Source organism: Triticum dicoccoides, chromosome 3B, assembly GCF_002162155.2.
Source record: "Triticum dicoccoides isolate Atlit2015 ecotype Zavitan chromosome 3B, WEW_v2.0, whole genome shotgun sequence".
In the NCBI taxonomy this organism is placed as follows: Eukaryota; Viridiplantae; Streptophyta; class Magnoliopsida; order Poales; family Poaceae; genus Triticum; species Triticum dicoccoides.
In genome coordinates this window covers 399,527,885-399,542,765 of record NC_041385.1, presented here as the reverse complement: position 1 = coordinate 399,542,765, position 14,881 = coordinate 399,527,885, and positions in this window count along the sequence as shown.

Sequence of the window (14,881 nt, the reverse complement as noted above, 5' to 3'; positions counted from 1 at the left end):
CATAAGTTTTATATCATCTTGGAGTACACTTTGGGTACTAATATTATGTTATATGCTCAATGAAGAGTTCGTCCATTGATAGCCTATCAATGCTGCTGGATTCTGTCAAGATCATATATATCAGAATGTATAGTTTTGATCTGGACATAATTATTGGCTTGCTGCGATGCTTTTGATCTCTGGAGAATTTATACATAGAGGTGATGATTTCATGCACATTGAAAGCCCGTATATATTGTACTAGAATTAACTGTTCAGCTGTCGTTCTTTCGACATACTCTTTTTTCAGACCTTAACTGTTTTCAATCTTCATGTCTACTTAGGCAGAACCACATGGACAGAAACATATAACCAATCATTGGCGTAATAAGCACAAGGATTTTCTTAGTTCTCATGACATTCGTTTGAGGACAATAAAGATGGGACGATATGCATCCAACCAGGCAAACAGAAGCTTTGTCACATTCTTCCTGTTGAATGCGAGGTTACTATTGTCCATGAGGCTTAATTTTTACAGCAAGAGATTTCTCACGGATGAACATGTTGAACAACAAAAAAAGAAGTTTCAGGTGGACAAATGGGCTTCTAAACATGCTCGGCTTCTATTTACAACAAGTTGTAGACATCCTAAAATAAATTTTTTTTGCACAGGATGTTGATTTTATGGATCAGACCGATCCATTTGTTTGTGACTGCAAAAAAGAGTGGTTGGGTTAGATGTTACTATCATATTCAATCTGGGTTTTGTCTAAAAATTTGATGAACAATTAATCCTTGGGCTTTTTGTACCATTTGTATGCTTGACTTGCATGTTGTTGCCCCCGTACTCCCCTTCACCTGCCACTACACTGCCGCATATTCCATGGCTGTTGTTCGTTCCCGTCTGAGGCCTTGCCGTTGTTCTCCGCCTTGGTTAGCTCGCTGTGCTCGCCGCCGTCTGGTGTTGTCAACATGGTCAACAACCAAGAGGAATCAGGAGATGACTGTACGCAAAGAGGCTGACAGTAGGGACCCACCAGGGTCATTGCATTTCGCAAGCAGGTGCCTCGTTATTACAAGCCAAAACAATACTTCCTCCTAATTGTTTGACAACTAGGTTCCACGCCATTGTCAATGTAGTCAATAAACGAGAAAATTACACAACGAGTGGATAACACCAGGGACCCAGCAACTCGCCCAGTTGTTTTTCAGTTTCAGAGACGGAGCTCAACTGCGCGCTGTGCGGGGGCTGTGGCCCGTCTAGCCCACGCTTATGCTTTTATTAAGCACATGACGATCCCAGTTGATATTTTTTTTCCTAAAATTGGCTAGCCCATTTCTTTTTTGGAGAATACCAAAACCGAGGCCTACTTGCTTTTCTCAGCCCTGCTGGGCTGCAAATCTTTCAAGACGAGGAGGGATAAGAAATGGGCTTCCCCAGAAAACGGGCTATAAGTTGTAAGAAATGGGCTATAAATTTTTAAACCAAAGCCAACCGGCAATTGCATTAAAATATCATTTTTTCAGGATTTCTCTACTCTCTACTCTTATAGAAACCAAAGCCAACTGACAATTACATTAAAATATCATCTTTTCACCCACAAGATAAACTACTCATACAAATGCATCTTCATGTTCCGTGCAACGAACGGGCATCTTGCTAGTTAAGATTCTAAATTTCATTCATTTTTTTGCAGAGAATTGTTTTTTGAATTTTATTTTGATATAATTTTTTGAAAACTATTTTAACGTGACTCGAAATTTCGTGATTAAAAGAGTTCGGACCCCACCGAAATATGCAAACTTTCGTTGAATTTTTTAGCAGTGCCCAGAATATATGGTCTGTAATGCTAATAAAAAGAATATGGGTTTCAAATATCCTTAAGAATTAGCAAATGGGCTATAAATTATTGAAAATAATGGCTAATGGGTTGTATGCGGTTTTCCACAGATTTGGAGGCTGACTTCTGGGCCTACTAGGTTGACGATGACGTTGTCCTAATTTTTTTTGACGCGTACGCAAGGCTTTGTCAACTTAGTCAACACACAGCAGTGACTGTTGGATGTCCATCCAACGGCCGCCATGCTTCTTCAATCTCGGATCTTCCTACTCCAGCCGCCCAAACCAGCGCCGGCGGGACTGCCTGCTCCCTCCTCCCGTGGCTAGCTATGCTGCCGCCAGGCCATCCCTCTAACCACCCATACATCATGTTATTTTCCGGCGATGTCAGCCTCACCCCGCAGCCGACCAGTCAGTGCTCGTTCTTCCCTCAGCGTGGGCATCCGCTACGGTGGCTTCACCGGCTTCGGGTGGTTCTCTTCCTGGGGCCCGCCCTCGTCCACCACGTTTGTGCTCTCGGCGCGGCGAGGTCAACATGGTCAACAAACAACATCCATCGGAAGAGGCTGACAGTAGGGGCCCACACAGGAAAATGCCTCCTTATTACGCGCAAAATAATGATTCCTCCACCTGATAGCTGGGACCCACTGGAAGGGTCTCTATATTTCGTGAAAAAAAAACATTCCCCCCGATGTTAGCTCGGACCCACCGGAAATGCCTCCTTATTACGCACAAAAAAATAAATACTCCCCCTGCTAGCTGGGACTCACCTTGGTGGGAGGCTGACTTGTGGGCCTACTAAGTTTACAGGGATAGAGGGCTTTGTCAACTTAGTCAATATGAACGACTCTAGCTCCAGTGACCGTACGATGTCCATCCAACGGCCATAGTGCTTCTTGAACCTCTGGTCTTCGTGCTCCAGCCGCCCAAAGCAGCGTCGGTCGTGCCGCGTGCTCCTGCCTCTCGTGGCCGGCTATGATGCCGCGGAGGCCTCACCGCCCCCTACTACTCCCACCGCTGGTCAGGCCATCCCTCTACTCACCCACACCCCCTGTTATTCTGCGGCGACGGCAGCCTCACCCTCATACTCCTCTTCGCGTGGGCATCCACTGCTGCATCTTCCCCGGCTCCGCGTTGTCCCCTTCCTAGGCCTCGCCGTCGTCCACCGCCGTGGTGCTCTCGGTGCGGCGTGGTCAATGTGGTCAACGACCGACTTCCATCGGAAGAGTATTGTGCATGGAGGGGCTGACATCTGGGTCCATGGCGGCCGCAAGGAAGTGCCTCCTTATTACGCGCAAAATAATTATTCCTCCACCTGACAGCGGGGACCCACCGGACGGGCCACCGTATTTCACAAAAAAAATGTTTCCCCCTGACTACTGGGACCCACCAGCTACATCTTCGCACGCAAGGAAGTGCGTCTGGGCAAAAAAAAATGATTCGCCCCCCTGACTGCCGGGACCCACCAGCTACATCTTCGCACGCAAGGAAGTGCGTTCGAGCAAAAAAAATGATTCGCCCCCCTGACTGCTGGGACCCACCAGCTACATCTTTGCAGGCAAGGAAGTGCCTCACAGTCGGGACCCACCTGGTCGAAGCGTACGTAGCATTGTCATTCTGGTCGCGAACGTGTAAGTACATACCGGTCATAGTAGAGGCGCGCACATACACGTACGTACAGCGGCGAGGGTGCAAGAAAGAAAATACGGCCACGTACGTACATACGGGAAGGGTCTCGAACGCCTACTCGCGCATACGTACATGGCTGGGTCAGAATGGAGAAACAGCGTCGTCGTCGAGTTCATGGGGAGCCAACCGGCTGGGTCGGAACAGAATGCGTGGTTGTGTTCATCGGGAGGGCTTGGACGGAACAGGCGATGGAAACGAGGCCTGGCGTACCGCAGAACGGAGGAAACTGCCTTGTGTTCGACCGGCCATGTTCGAAACGGGATCCTGTTGATCGGGAGGGGCCTGGCGTACCGCAAAACGGAGGAAACGGACCTCCTACGGTTGAAACGGGGGTCCTGTTGATTGGGAGGGGTGTGGCGTACCGCAAAATGGAGGAAACGGACCTCCTACGGTCAAAACGGGGGTCCCGTTGATCGGGAGGGGTGTGGCGTACCGCAAAACGGAGGAAACGAACCTCCTACGATCGAAACGGGGGTCCTGTTGATCGGGAGGGGTGTGGCCTGCCGCAAAACGGACAAAACGGACCTCCTACAGTCGAAACGGGCGTCCTGTTCATCGGGAGGGGTGTGGCATACCGTAAAATAGGACTCCATGGGATACTATTCATCTCCACCGTCGACCTCCTCCAGCCTCCACGGGCTACCGTCAACCTCCTCCAGCCTCCACGGGCTCCTGTTCATCCAGCCTCCACCGCGCGCTACTCCACCGGCTACTGTTCAACCACCCCTCCACCATCTACTGTTCATCCAGCCCTCCACCATCTACTGTTCATCCAGCCCTCCACACCACGGGGTCCTGTTCAACCACCCCTCCATGGCCACCCCTCCACCGTCTACTATTCATCCAGCCCTCCACACCGCGGGTTCCTGTTCATCCATAGGCAACGCCACCGCTCACTGTTCATCCCCCCCCCCACGCAATGCTCACTGTTCATCCCATAGGCAGCATCGATTGGCTTTAGTTAGCAGCAGTAGCGAAGGAATCGCTCCATCGGGTTCAGTTAACAGCCATCGATCGATCGCTCGAGTTCAGTAACGCGTAGCCTGCAGTGCAATCGCTCGGGTTCAGTTAGAGCCCAACGCCTCGCTCGGGTTCAGTTAGAGCCAATGCCTCGCACCTGTACGAGAGAAACACGCATCGCTCGGCCCCCGACCTCCCACCGTAACCGGCAACTCCCCGAAATTTTCCTCCCCCTCGCTTCTACCACGGTTTTTTCCGTCATGGATGGCCCAAAGAATGTCATGCAGATTCGTCTCCGACCCGCCCAGGACGAAAAGCCCATTTTCTGTCATGATATTTTGTCATAGAAGTAGGAGCCCACCACATCTATGATGATACCGGGTTTTGTCACAATTATCGTCATAGAAGTGTCATATGTATGAAAGAAAAAAAAATCGTTCGGCCCAAAATGTCACGGATGTGTCTTTTTTTTGTAGTGTATGTTATTTAATATGTAGATATTATAGATCCATACATTTTAGTAGAACATAATTTGGTTAAATTTTTTTTGAATTCAACCTTAAGATTTTGAGACCATTGTATTTGTAAATCATATTATACATATAAAGGAGCAGAATTCTTTGTTGTGCTTTTGGAAATATATATAAAAAATGAAGTATATAGAATTTAATTCCAATTGAAAATAGATCCCGCCCGAAAAAAATAGAATACAAACGAGATTCGAATTGAGTTGGCACGGTAAACGTGCACTCTGCAAAATTTGAACGAAGCGGGGAAAGTCGCAGTAACCGCCCGAATCCAAAATCTGTGAGATGGAAATTACTACTGCCTATCCCTCCCACGCAAAGCCTATCTGCTGGATTTCTATAGGTTTCGATAGGGGTAGGTTTGTAATTTCACCCAAACGTGACGTAACCGCCTCTCACCTGGATTCATACATGGTGGGCGCCAAAACACAGTGTGTCCTCGGCCAAAATCGACTCCCTCCCCGATTCATATTCATACACGGTGGGCGCCAAAAACAAACTCTCGTCGGCAAATATTCGGTGTATGCGAGATTACCGTCCTATCCCCAACCGACTAATATTGCTGTGATGTAGGAAATTTGAAACGGGGGCTAAGTTTGTAAATTTCCTCGCATTTGAGACAAGTGCACCCTGAATACATGGTTCCCCCTTCCTCTCTACCTCCCTTTTCCCCATTCGTACTCCGTGGGCGCCAAAACACCCTCTCCACCCCAGCCTCCTCCGTCCGCCGCCGTCCGCCACCCCATCCACCGCCGTCCTCCTCCACCATGCCGGAGCTGATACCCCGACGCTGCCGTCCATTACAAGAGATCGACCTCTCTCATCCACGGCTTCGGACCGGGATCCTTGCATCACGTCCTCTCGCTTCATCCCCGCCGTCGTCCACCTTGCCGGCGCCGCTCCTACGACTGTCTCGTCCACCGCGCCTCGCCGCCACCGTCTACCCTCCTAGGTCTGCTTCCACGCTGCCGACAGCCATCGCTACCGCAACACCGTCAAATTCTCAGCAGATGCATACACGGGCCCGCACCAGAGGCGGTACTCTTTCGTATCTGATCAACTTATTTATCGCAACAAGAAAATAGATCGCCACTGCTTTACTCTGATTTCTTGTCTTGGTTGTGAAGTTGCCTTTATCCGGTTTGCACCTTCAGATCCGCCATGGCACACTCAACACTATACTCCCAATGCTTATGGTTTTCCCCTTTTATATTCCACACTAGTTAAATCACAGTAGACTAAATTTCAAAATTGGGCTAGTCGATTTTTCAGAGCTCGCCGGAGTTCGCCGGTGCGAACGAAGGGGCTCGAGTGGTTGTGGGGCCTCGCCGAACGAAGAAAACTCGACGCGGGTGGGGGTTAGGGCGGGGGTGGGGGTGGGGGTGGCGGAGGAACACAGGCGATGGGGGGTGGTGGTCCGGCCGGCGGCTCGTGCGGTGTTCTGTATGGGAAGAATCAGAGACGAGGAAGAAGAAGGGTTAGGAGACATAGGATCTTTATCCAACCGCCTGAAATGGTCGAGAGACAGTTGGGAGTTGCATTCTTAATGCGCTCTGGTTCATCATGTGTGGGCACTGTGCAACCAACATTTTATTATCCAAAATCTGCTTGCTCTTCTTTACCATGTTCCTCTTTCGTTCTTTTTTTAATATGTACTCTCTCCGTTCCTAAATACAAGTCTTTGTATAGATTCCACCATGGACTACATATGGAGCAAAATGAGTGAATCTACACTCTAAAATGTATCTGGATACATCTGTATGTGATCCATAGTGGAAATCTCTGCCAAGACTTATATTTTGGAACGGAGGGAGTATGATAGTAGTACAGTATGTTCCTTGTACTGAAGATGAGCAGGGACATTTACAGTGTAGAGGTCTATACGGTCGGTTGTGATGGACACTTTGAGCCTCTTTGATTCATAGGATTTTGTAAACATAGGAATAGGATTTGTAGTGGCCTGCCCACTTGAATCCTATAAGAATAGCAAGGAAATGCAGGGAGCGGTGTCGCCTTTGAGAGTTACACTGATATTAACAGTACCGTGCCTTCAGTTGAAGAGAACTGGTATCCAAAGCCTTTCTAGCCATACCGGCAGTACTAGCACATATATTCCAACAAGTTCCACTTTGCTGATTTTACTCTAATGCTTACGGTTTTCCCCGTTATATCTACACTATGATCTATGTAGTTGATTTGTGTCGCACTAGCAGCAGTCCACTCTTGAAGCTAAACACTGCAATGACTTACAAAATTGGCACCAAGGCATTAACTGCCATTCTAGATGCAATGAAACTCATACGCTCCCCACCTGTTGATTCTTGTTCAGAATATGATCCTAATGACTATTCTAACCTCGAGGAGTCAAAGGCAGATGGCCTATCCTGTTCACCCATCAAGGTGCCTGTTCTAATTTGGTAAGGTTTTATTGATTGCGCATATCTCGCATATGTTGTCTTGCATTTCTTCGACTTTGTTGCACCGCCATCTACTTAGTTTACTCATCATATATGTCGAGATGCCATGCCCATCCATTATCAATACATATTCCATCTGTCATCATACCATGTTTTTCCACTCAAATGTTGTTCTTGTGCATCAGACATCAAAAAGGAAGAGGGTGATTGCCGAACCTGAAGGAGCACCAGCAAAGTCCTTGAAAAACGTGGTGGTGCCGGAGAAATCAGACAGCACCCCACTTATATTGGCTGTACAACCAGTGACACAAAACGTAGGACCGACTCCAGCATACTGTACCCATACTTCACTGGCCACACCACTAGCCACACCACACAGGACCTGCACTCCAGCAAAAGGTATACCGATTTCATTTGCCATAGCACCAGCCGTACCACAGAAAAATCCCACTCCAGCAAAAAGTACAGCAAGTCCACCGGCCGAAGACCTATCCTAACTGCAGAGACGGCCAATTCCTGCAGATTGGAACCCCATTCCATTTATTCCCAGTTTAAACGACAATGCTTTCAGTGTTGTTAGGGACTACGTGCATATATTCCCATCATGGGAAGATTATAGTGAAGACAAACACCATTTTCACATCTTCCTGTCCAACTTACGTGTAAGTGCTGTTATTCATGGTTATTATTTTCCTGTTTTCTACTGATTGAACACATCAATGATTTACATTACATTGTTGTAACTAGGCGAGGGTCAATCTGGATAGTCATAACGAGCAAAGCTTGCTTGTGCTTTTCAAGGAAGCATTGCAGTAGTATCGGTGTTACCTGAGGAAATCACACTTTGATGGCAAGTCTATAAACGAATTTCCGGTGAAGTCTCCTGTGCTAAATTTAGAAGACATTGAATGAAAAAAACTTGTTATGCACTGGTCTCGTTCCTCGGATGAGGTATTGTCTATGAAATCACATGACAATTTGAACTTCTACTTTTCCGCATGTGCCTTACGGATCTTTTTCGCAGGAAATCTGCTCGAAGAAGAATTCCGGTTTGAAAAGAACGACGGGATATCGCAAATATGCGGCCCGCTGCTTTGCTCTTGTTAGTACCTGTTGTCCTGTATCACTGTACTTGCATACATACCTGGTTCATTATGTGACAGCAGTATGCATGATAGCTTGCTTATCAATTGTTCGCTCCAAATTATCTGATCTGTATGAATGGTTACATTAGTGTAGAATATATCCAATGCCAATGAATTTTTTTAGCTCTACATTGTTCTTGTAAGTACATGTTGTCCTTTATCATGTACTTATATTGACAGGTATATGTTCATGTACCATCACTCTGCAGCTTATTTTCCTTTGCCCTCCATTTTCTACACATCAGATCTATATTTACTCTTACCATAAGGTTGGTACTGAAGAAGTTTAGCTGTGCAATGCTCTTGGCTGTACCTTTTGCCTGTATCGCTGCACTTACATTTATAGCTACTTGGTTATGTAGTATCACTCTTCATCTTATCTTAAATATTCTCCATTTTTTCGTATATTATCACATCTATATTTACTCTTAACAAAATGTAGAATAAAGACAATGCTTATGAAGAAAATTCTGTGGTAAACTCCTTGAATTGCCCCCCCCCATCAACATGGACAAGGGCTTTACAGAGCTTGTCTTCACAAATAATGTAAGTTTGTCCTTCTCAAGCCTTCAAACTTTGTTGTGTATATTTGGTTAGGCATGACTGCAACAGCTGTTTATTTTTGGTGTTTGCATCAAATTGCATGTTTAAAGTTTATTATATAGTTCATAAACAAAAGTTTGTCCTTCTCAATTTAAGTTTTCAGTTGTACAACCAAGTTCCTTATTCATACCATGTAAATTAAACTATACAGAGTAAGTGATCTTCTTTTGCACTGCATGTATGCTTCTGTTCTTCATCCGTAATCCAGTGGTGTGGTGAACCTACCCACTACAACACAATGTCATATTCTGCAATGTCTTAACTATGAACAATGTCATATCATTTTACTATTATTTAAACTGTCTTTTTATTTGCCAATCTGAAATGGGATAAATTGACAGCACACTAACCATTGATACTTATGAGTTCTTGATCTGTAATCCAGTGGTGTCGTGAAGCTGCCAACTCCTTCACAATGTCATTTCCTGCCATGTCTTGACCTGAACAATACCATATTGTGTTAATGCAATTTTAAACTGTGTCACTTTATTCGTCAGTAAGAAATGTGATGAACTTTCAGCACTGATACTTTTATGTGCAAAACCTGTCATATGTCTGCTTGTTTATCTTTCAGAGTGAGGAAGATATAAGTGTTGAACAAGTGGAGTCTCATCAGCTTGCTCAGCTGCTTGCGCTGCAGCTCCCCAGCAGGGCTAACCTTTCTTGAACTCTATTGAAGTGCTGTCGGTTTTGTATATTATTTTGTCGGCGTGTTTATTTGCACTGGTGGCGATCTTTGATGCCCAGTGTATATAATCCGTTGTCTGCTTGTGCTTTATTATCATAGTGGCGAACTTTGATGCCTAGTGGATGTAACATGCCGTAATTTCTTTATTGTATAGTCTAGGTTTTTTCTTATTCATGATGCTGCAGTTATTTTACTGTATATATATCCTGTCTTCGCAGTAAACCGGCCAAACCGTAAAATTACGGTACATAATCGGGCCGTCATGCAATCACGATGTATGATCTGCATCATGGGCCCCGTCATCTTGGTCCGTTAAAAGGCCAAAAGTAAACTGGCCCACTAGTAGATTCGGGCCTTTAATAGGCCGAGTAACCCCCGGCCCTCTTTTCGCAAGAGAACTCAATGGGCTTTTAGGAGGCTGAGAAGTAGGTTGGGCCTGAAACGTGCCAAACAGCTAACGGGCCGGCAGCAGCCCGAAATGGACCCCGACCCATGATTGTGCGAATCAAATCACGGGCTTTTAACAGGCCAAAATTGTCTCGATCCTTGTTTGGTCCAATCAGATATCAGCTGCGAGCAGGCCGGATGCAAACCGGGCCGTAGTTGGCCCAACTATATGACGGGCTTTTAACAGGCCGAAATTAATATAGGGCCGAAATGTTAAACGGGCCCTTAACAGGCCAAAACTAATATCATGCCGAATTACTAAATGGGCCTTTAGCAAGTGGGCCCAAAAGCATAGCGTCCAGTTGACGGGCCGAATCTGATATGGGCCATAATTTAGCCCAAAGCCTCTTAAAGGGTCAAACCTGATTTGGGTCGTAATTTGGCCCAGAACGTGGTAGGCTTTTAACGGGTCGGATCTCATATGGGCCATTATTAGACCCGAAACGTGGCAGGCCATTAATGGACCGGATCAAATATGGGCCGACATTTGGCCCAAAACATGGCAGCCAGTTAATGGGTCGGCCTACTAGGGTCCTCAAAATCTTGTGGGCCTACAGCTGGGCCGACCCATTAATGTCGGCGAAATCTCGTGGGCCTTTAGCTGGGCCGGCCCATTATGATCTGCAAGAATCTTGTGGGCCTTTACCTAGGCCGATCCATTATGGCACACAAAAATCTTGTGGGCCTTTACCTAGGCCGGCCCATTATGGCCCGCAAAATCTTGTGGGCCTTTAGCTGGGCCAGCCCATTATGGTCCGCATCCTCCAGCCAATGATGATTTTACATGTGGAAAATTCCCATTGGTCGGGGTTGTTAACGGGTTATCGGATCCAAAACCTGACCCGATAGCTTAGCGGCGTTTCGTTACGGTGGATGCCACGTGTCAGTCACCCTTGACGAAAGCACTTATGTGACGCGCGATTTATCGTCATGGAAGTGGACACTTCTGTGATGATAATTTTGGTAATGTCATGGAACACTTCCACGACAACACAGGTATGACTATCTTGATTCTGTCATAAAATCGTCATGGATGTACATGCATGACAAAAAACGCGACCTACTGTGACAAACACGTATCATCATGGAAGTGTATTTTTTGTAGTGTACAATCATCGTGATTAAACCTGTGTTACTCGTGGAATTGTCACGATAGATGTCCTAGTGTGAGGACTTAGTCGTGAGGCCAACGCATCCATGTGGTAGCTTGAGAGGGGTTGATCGGGACGAGAGATGCAACACACAAGACAATGATTTAGACAGCTTTGGGCCCCGGGAAACATCATCCGGTAATAGCCCTACATGTTGTTTGTGGCTAGGTCTCATTATGCTCATGAGGGAGACGCCGTAAATCCGGCTCTCCTCTCTTTGTGTCTAGCCTTAATGATTCTTTTCTTGCCTGTCCCTCTTGGGGTGCCTTGCTCCTCCTTATATAAGTTGAAGGGACGGGTTTCATGACTAGTCCTAGTAGGATTAGGATTACTCTATTACAAGTGGAGTCCTAGTCTTGCTTCCTTTGTAAGGGAATATTCCTTATGCTTTCCTCTTAAGCCGGCCTACCATAACATGAGCCAACCTTCTGGGCCTTGGGCCTAGTCCTCTAACTGACCCGCCGTCGGGGCCATTAGTGAGTCGCCAGGCTCATGAGTCGTCAGACCGGTGAGCCGCCAGACTCGTGAGTCACCAATCCTCCGGCGTGTTACCAACAAAACGCCAAGTCCCAGCCGGGTCATATATCCAGCCGGGTCATACCGCGGGGTATATCCTCGACATTAGCCCCCAGTTTAATTTGGATTTATCCATGTTAAACTGATCCTGTAAAATAAACACAAGAACAAACTTGATAGGTTGTGCTCCGGGTTAAATATTTTCCCAAACCGGCACCTGATCATACTTAAGTCCTTGTCATTTCCTCTGGGATGCGTATTCATGATCTCATAGCAAATCTCCTTTAGCATATGTGTTCAAACATTAACAATGCAAAAAATCTAGGTCAATAGGCCTTCTTGTTTTAACGACTCTGATTCGAATACGATCAAAGTCGGACCAAAAAGGGGTTAAGCTAGATTTGAATACGATCAGCCCCCAATGGTCATTTGAAGCAGGGTACCTATGTCTGAGCTGTGCTCTGCAACAGACTCTCTTTGGTCCCTTTAATTTTTCCTGAGAACTCGAACTTTGCGAGAGATAAATTCTTCTTGAGCCGGAATTTTTCCGGATGGCCTTTAAACTGGCAACATTTATTGAGCTATGTACATGTAGCCCCCGAGTCTTTAAGACGACTCAGTGAGTTGACTTGAGATTCTCCATAGTTAACCGTGATATAGACCGGTTTGAGTCCTGCATGGGACAACTTGCAAGCCAAAGTAATTGCTCTTTCAAAGAAAATATTATGTAATATAAAATATACTGGATGGATTTTACTTGATATGTCAGGCCAGTAATTATCCACCACAGAGTTGATGATCACGGTGAAACTGAAATCAATCACGGGTGAGCCGGTCGGGGCGTTGTGACCCAGTACGGACGGGTGAGTTAATCGCAGGCACGATAAGCCGTGCACACGGGCGAGTCAGCCGCATGCGCGGGTCTCAGCGAGTTGAGATGGATCAAGATGCACGGGCGGCGGCTTACATACACACGTTCAATAGCAAGTAGGGCGAACGCCAGTGCATGACGATGCTGGCACACGCTCCATATCCGTGATATAACAACCCCTTTGTCATGCATAATTGTCTTGCGTAACAATATTGCAAAACCAAGTAATTATTTTCAGATGAATTAATATATATGATGAAAAAACATCGAAAAAATAGCACCTGATATTTTTATCTAAGATCGCAGACTGATGATGGAATGGTTGCAGGAGTTATGATGGAGTTCATCAAGCCATGAATCTGGTGCCAAGGAATTGTAGCCTTGCTTCTAATATTTGGTTCTTCACTGTCAGATCAATACACTTGAAAATGTATCCTGATTCACTTTCTTTCTTTCATCCTGAACTGCTTGTAATTCACCAACAGCTCGCATAGCGCTCCCTTCCACTATTTGAAATTGTTCCACATTGAACTTCTAGAGGGATCTCAAAGTCTAATTCAAGAATCGTAATAGTTGCTGAATCAAGTTTCTCAACATGGTGGTTCAGCATCTCAGACTGCCCCTTGGGCTGGAGCTACCTCGCAAACTAAACATGTTGTTCTTTTTGCTGCAATCCAGTGCACTTGGAAACCTATTAGAACAAGCAAAGATGAACCATGGCAGCGGGCGGGCAGCTCACGGCAGGTCCGGCGCAGTAAGCAAGAGGCCAAAACCAGCGGGCGGCCGGGTCGCGCAATGTCGGTGAAGCTGAAAATGTGAGCCAGCGGAGGGCGGGTCAGGATAGCACGCAGTTAGAGGCGAGCGGTGTCTTGAGACAGGTAGACCGCGACGCTTAGTGGCACCGGCGGTTTTGACACCAAGTCAACGACGACTTCAAGTGAGGCCGTTGCGGACGTAACAACATCGATCGGCGGCTCGACGCGAAGCCGAGCGAGGGGCGGCCTGAGAAGTGCGGCCATTGGAGGCGGTTTGAAAGCCACGGGGGCGACTCGCCGGCGAGGCAGCCATGGTTGGTTGACGCAGAACATCGGCAGTTTGTAGATGAGGCCGCGGCAGCGGCGGGTCACTGAGGTGGCATTGACCAGCCACTACGGTGGAGTGAGACGGGTCACGTAGGTGGAGGCGGTTTTGACGCGCCAGGGAACCCGCGGCGGGCCCGCGACTATCACGACAGAGGCAGCCGCAGGGGCTTCACAACAGAGGCATCCGAGTTAGAACCGGAGGCAGGTGACTTGGAACAGAGGCCGAGGCGGAGTCCTTGTCTGCCCTCTCGCTGCTGCCTGGTTGTGGCCGATCCAGTGAATCCCCGTCCACAACTTCCTGCGGATCGTGCAACCCCTTCTTTCTTTTTTTTAAACAAACGGGTGGCTGCGTTGTTCCTTGATTCTCTGTTGAATCCGACCAGCGGTGCGCTAGGCTTTATGTCTAGACGCATCTTTGTTGCTGCAACTTGACAAGTGGCCCAAGATTGCCATAAAAATTACTCCCGTCTCGGTCTCGGCGGATCTTCACGGTGAATCTGACGGCCGCTTAGCACGCAACCCTAAAAACTTCTCAGTCTTAATTTCGTACACGCTGTTCCACTGCTTGTCAAGGACGTAAATCTTTCGGCACTGGCTCTTCCTTATTCGGCACGTCGCGAGCTTCTCGATCCCTAAAGGGCTCCCTCCAAGAACTCAACACCACCGTGCGCAGGCCCCACGGTGGGCGCCAACTGTCGTGGAATTGTCATGGCAGATGTCCTAGTGTGAGGACTTAGTCGTGAGGCCAACGCATCCATGTGGTAGCTTGAGAGGGGTTGATCGGGACGAGAGATGCAACACACAAGACAATGATTTAGACAGCTTCGGGCCCCGGGAAACATCATCCGGTAATAGCCCTACATGTTGTTTGTGGCTAGGTCTCATTATGCTCATGAGGGAGACGCCGTAAATCCGGCTCTCCTCTCTTTGTGTCTAGCCTTAATGATTCTTTTCTTGCCTATCCCT